The following is a 12,128-nucleotide window of genomic DNA, read 5'->3' as shown; positions in this document are numbered from 1 at the left end:
CAAAAAAAAAAAAAAAAAAAAAAAAAAAAGAAAATTCTGCAGATGAGAAACAACAGATGGGCTGGGCCCAGTGGCTCACGCCTGTAATCCCAACACTTTGGGAGGCTGAGGTGGGTGGATCATCTGAGGACAGAAATTCAAGACCAGCCTGGGCAACAGGGTGAAATCCTCCATCTCTACTAAATACAAACACTAGCCAGATGTGGTGGCACACGTCTGTAATCTCAGCTACTTGGGAGACTGAGGCAGGAGAATCACTTGAACCCAGGAGGCGGAGGTTGCAGTGAGCCAAGATCACACCTCTGCACTCCAGCCTGGGTGACAGAGAGAGACTCTGTCTAAAAGAGAAACAAAAGATGGACAATTTCTGGAACACAATTTGGAAATATTTATCAAAACACACAAAATGTGCATATCCTTTGACCTAGCTATGCCCATCTTAAGAAACGAAATAAGGATATGCATAGGTATAAACATTAAATTATAAAAAAAAAACAAACTGTTAACAATTACCTCTTGGGAATGATTATGAACATTTGTTTTCATCCTTTCTGTATATTTCTTTTTCCTAATTCTTTAATAATAAATTATTACATGTAAACACACACACAAAAATGCCCCACCACATCTTTATTAGGTTAGTATCCTCATAATTGAAAACACTGAAAAGTTTAGAGACCATTAAATGGCATTATAACAAACAGTCCTGGAGTTCATACAAAAGAGAAGGGCAAATGTGGTTAATTGCAGCTACGTCTGAAGATGTGATCAAAGTTGGTAAATGGTCCTTTTACCTCACTGGGAATCATAGCCAAAGGAAACCCAAATGTCAATTTCAGGAAGCACAATGTAATCGCCAGAGCACTGCGCTGAGGATATGAAGACTCAAAATCTAATCCCAGTTCTGCATATAATTATCTGCATAAAAGTCTTCACTTGTAAAATGAGAGGACTGGATTACAATATCCAGGATCCTCTTCTGCTCCTATACTCATTACCTGAACCTATACTAGGTGAGGCCCAGGATTCTTTTTTTCTATTTTAAGTCCCTCAGGTAATTCACCCAAATTTCAGAACCATTGTAACAAAACAGGCATTTCTATGATTATACAGTATATTTACTGTTACAAGAAATGGCAATACTCTTGAAGGCTATGGACAGAAGGCTGAACAACTCACAAAAACATACACCCCTACTCCTGCTTCTTTCTTGGAAACAAAACTCAAATCTGCCAGTCTTCACTGTCATCACTACTAGTGTCCCTGTCTGAGTTTTTCTGCCTTATCCTCGCATTCCTCCTGAGTTCTCTTTATCCATCTTGACCCCAGGTCTCCTTTCTCTTTCCTACTCTGCCTTTGCTCGTTTCGCACAAAACAAACTTCTCTTTTCCAGTTTAAGCCAACCCAAGCCTCCCTTCACAAAATGATTTTCCCAACTAAGTCCATCCATGCATGAAACCTGTTACTATAATTCCACTACTTCTCCCACATGTCTACTTACACTCATGTCATTAACAGCATTAGGCAGACATCTATTTTATATTTTGTCACACATCTCATCTGACTGTAACTGTTCTCAATTTAAGCTCTTATTCATCTCACAAAATATTTTGGGTGCTTAAGTTCCCAAAAGTGTAGCAGGCTCTGAGAAACAAAACAAATAAAATGTAGAACCTGTCCTCATGGAGCTTACAACTGGTGGTGGGAGAGAGTGGCAGGTCTTACGAGTAGGCAGGTCTGTGTGTGTGCAGGGAGGGTGGGAGGAAGACTTCATACAGATGTCAAGACAGAAAAAAACACTGAAGATACAGGCAGGTAAAAGGGAAACACTAGTCAATTCTGTAGGCACTTCTATTTTGTCTGACTGCAATAGGTGTGCTGCTTAAAAAAAAAAAGTAACAATTATTTTTCAACATGGAAGGGAAAAATGTGTGAGGAAAGGGAAAAAACAAAAAACAAAAAAACCTGGATCCAAAGCTCTGGGACTATTAATTTCATTTATTTTATCTCCCACTTCTGAGAGTTTGAAGGCTATGGATTATTTTCCTACCACAATTGATTTGCATACAAAGACAACAAAACAACAACGATTACAACACAAAAGGTGTGTGTGTGGTGGGGGGTGGGTTATAAGCCTGAACAAGACAGCTGCTGGCACTGCTTCTGTGAATGGAAGGTATGGGATTGACCCAAGATAGGGGCAACCGCAGAAAACAGTACCGCACTCCACTAAGCGCTCCGACACTTAACTGATTTTAATGCTTTCAAGACAACCAAACCGTGGTCTCTGAAATGCAATCACCTTTCACGGTAAATTAAATTTCACAATAAATTAAGCCTAGAAGGTAGTCTCCATGCAAAACAACTTCCTTTTCAATACTTGAAAATACCAAGTTTACTAAAGCAGCTTATTGTAAGAAGCACAAGAAGGCATACCTCAGCTATCAGTGAAGTATCATTTAGCCTTCTAAATATGCACATCAACTTTTAACAGAACTGATCTATGGGAAACACTTACCACAATACACTCAGGTAAAAAGTTGCCACATCCTACCCTAGAAATCACTAACACCATACAAATAAAAAGTAAAAATAACTATTTCCTCTTTGAACGTAAAAATTCTATCCTTCAAAACAGAAGCATCTTAATGGGATTGTGGGAGGGGCTTGCGCATAATTTGTTTAAACATTTTCAGTAACTAAAAGGGAGATTTTTACCTTTCGAGAAATACTTCCACGATTCATACGAAATGAGATGTTTAAACTGTCAGAATATATGTGGGTTTTTTTTTTGTTTTTTTGTTTTTTTGAGACAGTCTCTCACTCTGTTGCCCAGGTTGGAGTGCCACTGGCGCAATCTCGGCTCACTGCAACTTCTGCCTCCTGGGTTTAAGCAATTCTCCTGCCTCAGCTTCCTGAGTAGCTGGGATTACAGGCACGAGCCACCATGCCCAACTATTTTTTGTATTTTCAGTAGAGATGGAGTTTCGCCATGTTGGCCAGGCTGCTCTTGAACTCCTGACCTCAAGGGATCTGTCCGCCTTTGCCCCCCAAAGCACTGGGATTACAGGCGTGAGCCACCATGCCCGGCCCCGCCGTTCTTAAATAAATCTTAAATATTCCATGCTTTATTTTCAATGGAAACAATACTTATAAATGCTCTATAATCCTATTAAGTCTACCATAATTTATTGCCATAAGTATACTTAAATATGAAAGACAATTTAATCTTTATTAGATACATTTTATCAACAACTACAATTTTTTTTATTCCACATTTGCCTAGAAAGCAATCTGTAAAAGCAAAGCCTTACTTTCACACAGATGCCTATCATAAAAACTGGAAACACATTGTGACATCGTGGAGTGGGGTTGCGGATGTAACACATACACAATACAATGCTGGAAAAATTTCTAGTAACTTCTAGTAAAGCTGCTGAATTGGCAGACGTGGCCAGGAGGGCCCTGTCGTACACCCATTACTGCAAGTAATCACCAAAACCTTCTCAGCTTCTAGAGACTCCTCCTCTGCACAGGCAACTCAGCAGTGACCCAGAGGGCAAATAATTCCTTCCATGCCAGGGGATTCCCTGAATCTACACTCATGGCTCGCAAAACATGACTTCCCTTTTCTTCAGGGCCGGTAATTTAATAGTGACTGGAGTACGGTACCACATTCTGCTAGAAGGTGCTGATATCCCTAATACAATGTATTTTGGCATGAAATTCACCAACTTAAAGACTTTAAGATAAGTTAGTTTTCTCCAATTCATGACTCTAAGTAAGGTTGAGATTCTGTTTACAGGTAACAACAATCACTGAATATGTACCATGTGTTGTGCCCAGTGATAAGCACTTCCATCTACTAAAGCAATTTTGTACTTAATTCCTTCAAAAGAGATGTTATCACCACCCCTACCTGCAAACGAGGGAACAGCTGGTAAAATTAGTTGCCCAAAGTCAGTTAGTGACTACATTTTATTGAGATTGAGGGGACTCTATTTGAGTTATTCATGCAGTTTTACGAAAGACAAGTGCCTCAAATAAATATTAGGATATAGTTTCAGTAATTTTATACTAAAGGAGTTACATTAAAACATCAAAAACTGGATTTTAAATTACTTGAATTCCATTATATGCAGTTTATTAAAATATTACTTTTAACATCTGTATCCTCAACGTCTTAATAGTTGTCCAACAAATAAACAATGACACCACATGCATGTTTTGCAACCAAATGGTGCCTCTCTCCTCCAGGAGGAGTTTGGAAATATATGGGAGCATTTTGGGTTGTCCCAGTGTGGAGATCGCTAATCAGCATTTAGTGGGAGGGGCGAAACAGACCTCCAAACTGCCAATAGCACCCACACAGAAACACTAAACTATGGGCTGATTCAAAAGGAAAACCTTTCATGGTAAAGTTAAACCACCTGTTAACATGCCTTAATTTATAACTTCCTATTCATTGATAGTCTGCTTAAAATACCTTAGAAGATACATTGATCCCTTTCTATAAAACACCACTTACCTAGCATTTTCAAATACACACACTCACACAGACACACACATATCCCCCACATTTTAGATATACAGTTAATACTTTCATCCCCTGATGTAACCAAAGCACTTCTCCTCCACTGCCTACCTGGCTTATTTTTTAACTCAATAAATGCATAGTAACCAAAGCACCTCTCCTCCACTGCCTACCTGGCTCATTTTTTTAACTCAATAAATGCATAGCACATTTGCACATGGTATAATGTTAGAAGTAGATGTACCGCTGGAAAAAAATTCTGTTTCAGCATCAAGAATATAGTTTGAAATTTCTAGTTCCAAGAATCACTCATGTCAATAGGAAATTTTAGATTGCCTTGGTTCATTGCCTAAGCTTCCCAAGGGCACTATGCTAATGTTTATACTATGTCTGTCTTAAAAAATTGATGAAAAATGGAAATCTAACATGAATTAATTTATAAATAAAATGATATATAATTCCACATCCAAAGAGTGAAAAAGATGTAACCTGTAGACAGATTCAAATATGTACAAGAGCAAAATTGTAAGTAGGAGGTACTCAGTCAAAACTGTAGTACTCCTAAGCAGAATCAAGTTCAAAAGAAGAATTATTGCTTAGGGATGGGTAAACTACATGGAGACCTTTGGCAAAGGTTTACTTTGGCATTCCAGTTGGCCAATGGTATTATCTCATGAGTTGTGGAAATAATCACAAAATCAGATTTTTGAAGCCCTAAAGTTTCTTTTTAGGTTGCAAAAACTAATGTACATGAGGCTTCTAAGACCAATATACCAAAAAAATAAAAATGAGTATTTTGTGCCAAGTTTTTTTTTTTTTTTTTTTTTTTTGAGGCGGAGTCTCGCTCTGTCGCGCAGGCTGGAGTGCAGTGGCCGGATCTCAGCTCACTGCAAGCTCCGCCTCCCGGGTTCCCGCCATTCTCCTGCCTCAGCCTCCGAGTAGCTGGGACTACAGGCGCCCGCCACCTCGCCCGGCTAGTTTTTTGTATTTTTTAGTAGAGATGGGGTTTCACTGTGTTAGCCAGGACGGTCTCGATCTCCTGACCTCGAGATCCGTCCGTCTCGGCCTCCCGAAGTGCTAGGATTACAGGCTTGAGCCACCGCGCCCGGCCAGTGCCAAGTTTTAAAAGCTGAATTACACTATCTAGTTCTCAACATTCAGTTAGATCCTGAGTACTGTTTCTTTAGATTTTATCTAGTCCCTGCAAGGTATACCAAAAGAGAAAAAGATCCAGGACTTATGAGACAGAACCCTGAGACTCACTCTTCAGCATAATTTGAGACTCACTTGTTGCCAAAGAGCTGTGATTGACAACCTGAGCACTTTCAGTTCACCTCGTTGTTCATTGTCTCCTCCAGATGAACTGTAAATTGAACAGCTCTACCCAAGATTACAGATAAGACACAGCCCACCACTGCCAATTTCTTTGAAGCTGTTCTACTAGAAAAAGTTCATCAACAGTGCTGAATCTTCAGGGAGAAGTTCGCCAAAAAAAAAAAAAAAAATGCTGAATCAAAGACTACTGTGCACTTCAAAAAAAAAAACGCTCTTTTCTCTAGATGTGACTGTGGTTAGTTCTGCGTAGGTAATCAGCAGGAATACATCAGCAGTCAGAAACTGTGGCAGTTACTCCAGACTCAGCCAAATCACTTTACCTGTTTCTAGTTCCAGGTTCCCATCTATATAAAGAATAGCATTTTCATTCACTGTCTGTCAAAGAACTGTGAGAACAAAATAGACATGAAAGTGATCCCTCCCTGTAACTAACTATATTTCAATAAAAGATACTCTGAAATAGATGACCTTACAAAACGATAAATTTGAAAAGCCAAAACAAATTTTTGCAAAAGAGCCTCCGATATGTACTTCAGGACTGCCTCGAGGGTAGTTACAACTACCCTGTGAAGGGTGCAGATAGAATCTAATCATTCTTTCCCTTCCCCAACTCCTGAACCCTCGAAAAGTGAGTACAGGTAAACGTTCTCCATAAGTCCTCAGTGGAGAGAGAAGGTATCCTGCAGTGGATTACAACAATGTTTCCCTGAGCGGGTCTCCCCTCATTCACTTTTGCCACCCTCCATTATTCCCCAAAAAAAGCCACAACCTGTCTCAATCCACTGCCTGTAATCTTCACTGGCTTCCCTCTGTTTTTAGAATAAAAGCTCGGCTTGGCCTGACCCCAGCTTTCTCCACCTGCCTCTCTCCCTCCCCGTGTCAGCCACGCTAGCCTTTCAAAAACGCTGAAAAGCTTTTTTCCTCTTCACATTTCAGGGCTTTGACATACGCTGTTGCTTCAGCCTGAAATGTTCCTTTTTCGTTTTTCACAGACAGGGTCTAGCTCTGTTTCCCAGGAGGGAGTGCAGTGGCATGATCATAGCTCACTGCAGCCTCGAACTACTGGGCTCAAATGATCCTCTTGCCTCAGCCTTCTGAGCAGCTAGGTTTTATATTTTGTAGAGACGGAGGTCTCACTATGTTACCGAGGCTGGTCCTGAACTCCTGGCCTCAAGCAATCCTCCCACCTCAGCCTCCCAAAATGTTGGGATTACAGTCATGAGCCACCCTGCCAGGCCTGGAATGTTCTTTTCATTCACACCTTCACATTCCTTTTTCAGTCGCTTTTCAGATCTCAGGTCAAAAGTCTCAGAGGGCGAGGGTATGAAGAAAATAAATAAAACTGTTTTAATTTTTAAAAAGTCATATTCTTAGCAATGCCTTTTTTTAAATCTTCCATAATACAAATGCCCCTAGTACACTCTTTCATACCACTGCTATTCCTTCAAAGCACATTTCACGCTTGCTTGATTTTTAAAACCCATCCCCTATGCTTGCCTGTAAGCTCTATAAAGACAATTTTCTAAACCCTACCATCAGCACTGTACCTGCATATAGCATGTATTCAATACACATTATTTGCATGAATAAGTAAATGACTACCATTCAAAAGTCCTCGTTACCTGACTCCCAACTTTCTTTCCCACTTCTCCACAGTGCAATCCACTATAAAAGCTAGACTTCTGACTCCCCAAGAAGCATTCCCTATCCCCATCTTCAGGCTTTCAAATACTGTGGCTTTCCCCGTCTGTAAAATTACTCCCATTTCTCTCAACCTGTTCAAATCCTAAGGGCTTGCCAAGGCTCAAGTTTTCTTTCCTCCAGAATATTTTCCCATAGTGCCAGTTTACACGTGTCGTTGCTCCACACTTTCTAACCACTTGTCGTTGCTCCACACTTTCTAAGCACTTCGCATTCTCTTTTTGGTAATTATATATAAACTGCATCGTATTTTAACGTGTCCTGTGTGTGACTTTTCTCTCTAACATTAGTGCGAACTCCTAAGGATAGACGGTTTACATCCCACCGCTCCATTCCCAGAGAGGTGCTAAGTATTGGGCTCTCACTGAAGCACGTGATTTTTCCCTAACATACCAGAACTTTCATCTGAAAAGAGTACTAGCTTCCCCCATACTCCTGTTTCTCAAGTGATTCAATATGCCTTACGTGACTCTCACCAAGTTATCTTCTAGGGTTTTGTTTTGCTTTTTTGCCTACCCTCCCACATTCTACTAAAAAATAGTGGGGTTCTCTGGATTCCTCTTCTTTCCCATTCCTAGAGGGACCTTGGTTACTCTGTGAGCTCCCTGCCTGCAGTGAGGGGCTACTAGGCCTTTAAACTGTCATCCCACCACCCCCGATCCCCCGACACCCGCGCACACACACCCAGTGAAGGCACTTGAGCTAGCTGTGACCTCACACACACCACTCCATAGCCTCACTTGGACCTGTCACTTCATCCCCCTCAATCAGGCGGCGTGCATTCCTACCCAAGAAGAAAGGTGCCAGATCGCTGTATCTCTCCTTTCCGCCTGTCATTAACTACCCACGAGAGCTTTCTCTTTTTCCCTCCTTCTCTTCCTCAGAGATGGAACCTAGGCCCCAGACGGTGAATTGGCGCCGAGAAAGCAGACACAGCCACCCAGCCAGCTCCAGCCCCAACGCCACGGTCACTGCCCCCGCACCCACCCCCGTCCTTCCCAGACGGCGACCGCAGCGCAAGCTTCGGCCTGACCAGGACTCCCCATCCGGGGAGAGCCATCGCTCACTGACCCAGGAAGGTGTCAAACGAGGAAGTAACAGCAGTAACAGGTACGGAGGCGGGCGGCCTGGCGGACGCTATCGGCTCAGCGCTCCATCCCCTCCCGACCTAAGCTCCGGCCTCAAGGCTTCCTCTACCCCAGCGCCCACAGAACAAGTCACGTGCCAGCCCAGCAGTCAGCTGACGGCGGCGCGCGCCGCTCCGCCTACGCGCGCGCCATTGCGCAGCCGCAGCCGCTGCCACTGCCGGGCGTTGGGAGAGGGGCGGGACTAGGAGGCTACAGGGCGGCAAGGGGACCCCAGCGTCGGGGCTGGTTGCGGTTGTTCCAGGATGGGTGGGGTTTTTCGCTTCTTCCAGTGTCGCAGGCGGCGTTTTGTCCGCCACCTCTAAACGTCACTGCCACCATGCCTAACGGCACTCCACTTCAGGTTTCTGCGGGTCAGAAATTGTCTCCAGCCCCCAAAAAGGGCTTCTCCACTTGCGGTTTTCTTCGTCAGCCTGGTTTTCTTCCTAATATCCTGGCTAGTAGTTCATTTCAGCAGATTCACATTTTCCTTGAAGTCCACTTAGACTTAATTTCATAAATAGTCTATGGAGCATTTATTGTGCGCCAAGCACTGCGCTCATTCTTAGGATTGCCTACTGGGAAGAATCACTCCTTGCCACGAAAGCTCCTCATAAATAGTTGAAACCACGTTAGATAGTGGGAAACCAAAGGAGGTTTTAGGACAGAGGCGTAGACAGGGGAAATCATGTCCTTTGGAGAAAAATAGGTATCAAGCTCCTCGGAACCCTGCATATTTCATTAGCTTTGGAAGATAGTAATGTAATTTAGAACACAGAGTTTTAGAAGCAGTAGAAATTTTGAGATTTTCTAATTTAATCCTTTTAGATCCACAGATGTGGAAAGTGAAGAATCAGAGGGCACGGTGCTGTTTAGCACAAGGGAATAGACACCAGGTGTTGAATCCAGGCTCTCCTACTTACTAGTTGTGTGACCTTACACCTCTGAACTTCAGCCTATTCACCTGCAAAGTGGTGGTAATAGTAAATAACTTACAGAGGTATTGTAAGGATTAAATGAAGCATGCGGTTAGCACAGTGCCTGGTACATAGGAAACAACCAGTAAATGGTCGTCACTATTGCTATATATTATAGGACCCAGGTTTTCTGACCTATCTTATACCTTTTCTGCTGTGTCCCCCTGCAGAAATTCACCACAGAATTTCTTAGAGCCTCAGTATTAGGTCGGACAGAAAGTAACAACCACCAGACTATCCCCAACCTGATGCTTTCACCAATTTTGGATGAAGTTCACGCAATTACAATAACCAGTTCTGTAACATGGCTTCACAAACTTGTCAGAATTCCAGAGGCTTTTATCTGCCATCACAAAATGAGCCTAAAGGCAATTTTTTTTTTTTTTAGGTATATGCTTGAACTATCTTGATTTGTTCGTGCTTGTGTGTGGTCCTGAAGCAGACTTTTTGTCTTGGATTTTTTTGTTTTGTTTTGTTTTTTTGTTTGAGACGGAGTCTCGTTCTTTTGCCCAGGCTGGAGTGCAGTGGCACGATCTCGACTCACTGCAAGCTCCACCTCCCATGTTCACGCCATTCTCCTGCCTCAGCCTCCTGAGTAGCTGGGACTACAGGTGCCCGCCACCACGCCTGGCTATTTTTTTTTTTTGTATTTTTAGTAGAGACGGGGTTTCACCGTGTTAGCCGGGATGGTCTCGATCTCCTGACCTCGTGATCCACCCGCCTCGGCCTCCCAAAGTGCTGGGATTTGTCTTGGATTCTTAGTTTCTAAACTGAACTATACCTCGCAGCACTTTACAGTGTTTTTGGGTTTTTTTTTTAGTTTCAGGGTTTTTTTGAGATGGAGTCTTGCTTTGTCGCCCAGGTTGGAGAGCAGTGGTGCAATCTCAGCTTACTGCAACCTCCACCTCCCGGGTTCAAGTGATTCTTGTGCCTCGCCCTCCTGAGTAGCTAGGACTACAGGCGTGCACCACCACACCCAACTAATTTTTGTATTTTTAGTAGAGACAGGTTTTTCCCATGTTGGCCAAGCTGGTCTCCAAGTCCTGAGATCGAGTAATCTGCCCACTTGGGCCTCCCAAAGTGCTGGGATTACAGGGGTGAGCCATCATGCCTGGGCTCCAGTGTTTCAATTACCATGTCATACTTGGGAGGCAGTATAACAGAGGGCTCAATAAATGTTAGCTCTAATTTTTATGAAGTTTAATGTATCTCACTTAAAAATTTAGCAAGCATAGCTGGGCATGGTGGTGCATGCCTATAGTCCCAGCTACTCGGGAGGTTGAGATGGGAGGACCCCTTGAGCCCGGGAGTCTGAAGCTGCAGTGAGCTACAATTGCGCCATGTGCTCCAGACTGGGCAACAAAGCAAGACCCCATCTCAAAAAATCAAGTAAGAATCTAGCAAAGATGTTTAATATAAGCAGGGCATGATTGCTCTCCAGTGGTTTCTAATAGTAAAGTAGTATGTTTTTACAGAGAAGCAACTCACTTTTTAAATACTGTACTATGCATATAAGCATACTAGATATCCATGGGCATGCCACACCTTTTCCTCCATTTCCACCTATCTAAACACTACTCATCTGGAAATATCTAAGTTTAAAGCACTCCTAAGATGCATACAAGAAGATTTATTTTTTTCTTACAACTTTTTCAAGGGAAAAAATTTATTTTTTATTCCATACATACATGTATACTGAAAACCAAGCAAAGAGCCAGGCATGGTGGCTCACACTTGTAATCCCAGCACTTTGGGAGGCTGAGGTGGGCAGATCACTTGAGGCCAGGAGTTTGATACCTGCCTAACCAACATGGTGAAACCCCATCTCTACTAAAAATACAAAAATTACCTGAGTGTGGTGGCACACGCCTGTAATCCCAGCTACTTGGGAGGCTGAGGCAGGAGAATCGCTTGAGCCTGGGAGCCAGAGGCTGCAGTGAGCCCAAGATAGTGCCACTGCCCTCCAGCCTGAGTGACAGAGCATGACTCTGTCTCAAAAAAAAAAAAAAAACAAAGGATGGAGTTTCATCTTTAAAAACTAAAGGGGCATTTTGGACAACACATTTTTGCCGATGGAACCTGGACAATATTTATCCAACATGGTAGGGAACTTCTCACTCTGAATTATAAAAAGGACAGTTAGATATCAACTGTTATAGAAATGAAATGACAGATAATTTTTGTCTCTAAAAGAACCATTGGGAGGCCGGGCGCGGTGGCTCAAGCCTGTAATCCCAGCACTTTGGGAGGCCGAGACGGGCGGATCACGAGGTCAGGAGATCGAGACCATCCTGGCTAACACGGTGAAACCCCGTCTCTACTAAAAATACAAAAAAACTAGCCGGGCGAGGTGGCGGGCGCCTGTAGTCCCAGCTACTCCGGAGGCTGAGGCTGGAGAATGGCATAAACCCGGGAGGCAGAGCTTGCAGTGAGCTGAGATCCGGCCACTGCACTCCA

General features: G+C 43.0%; 1 protein-coding gene across 2 annotated transcripts in view; it reads right to left on the bottom strand.

The window, feature by feature from the left end:
• Window positions 1–12,128, bottom strand: part of ATP6V1C1 (ATPase H+ transporting V1 subunit C1) — a 95,934-nt gene that overhangs the window by 47,477 nt on the left and 36,329 nt on the right. Inside the window, exon 1 of one of the 2 annotated variants that reach the window (XM_023225496.1) lies at window positions 8,642–8,844. The exons of the other annotated variant lie outside the window; for it this stretch is intronic. The gene's annotated coding sequence lies outside the window, so the exon portion shown is untranslated. Of the gene's footprint in view, window positions 1–8,641; window positions 8,845–12,128 lie in introns of those variants that run through there. 2 annotated transcript variants of the gene reach the window in all.

This window comes from Piliocolobus tephrosceles, chromosome 7 (assembly GCF_002776525.5).
Source record: "Piliocolobus tephrosceles isolate RC106 chromosome 7, ASM277652v3, whole genome shotgun sequence".
Taxonomy (NCBI): Eukaryota; Metazoa; Chordata; class Mammalia; order Primates; family Cercopithecidae; genus Piliocolobus; species Piliocolobus tephrosceles.
The sequence above is the reverse complement of the archived record's forward strand: the minus strand, read 5'-3'. Positions and strand labels throughout refer to the sequence as shown.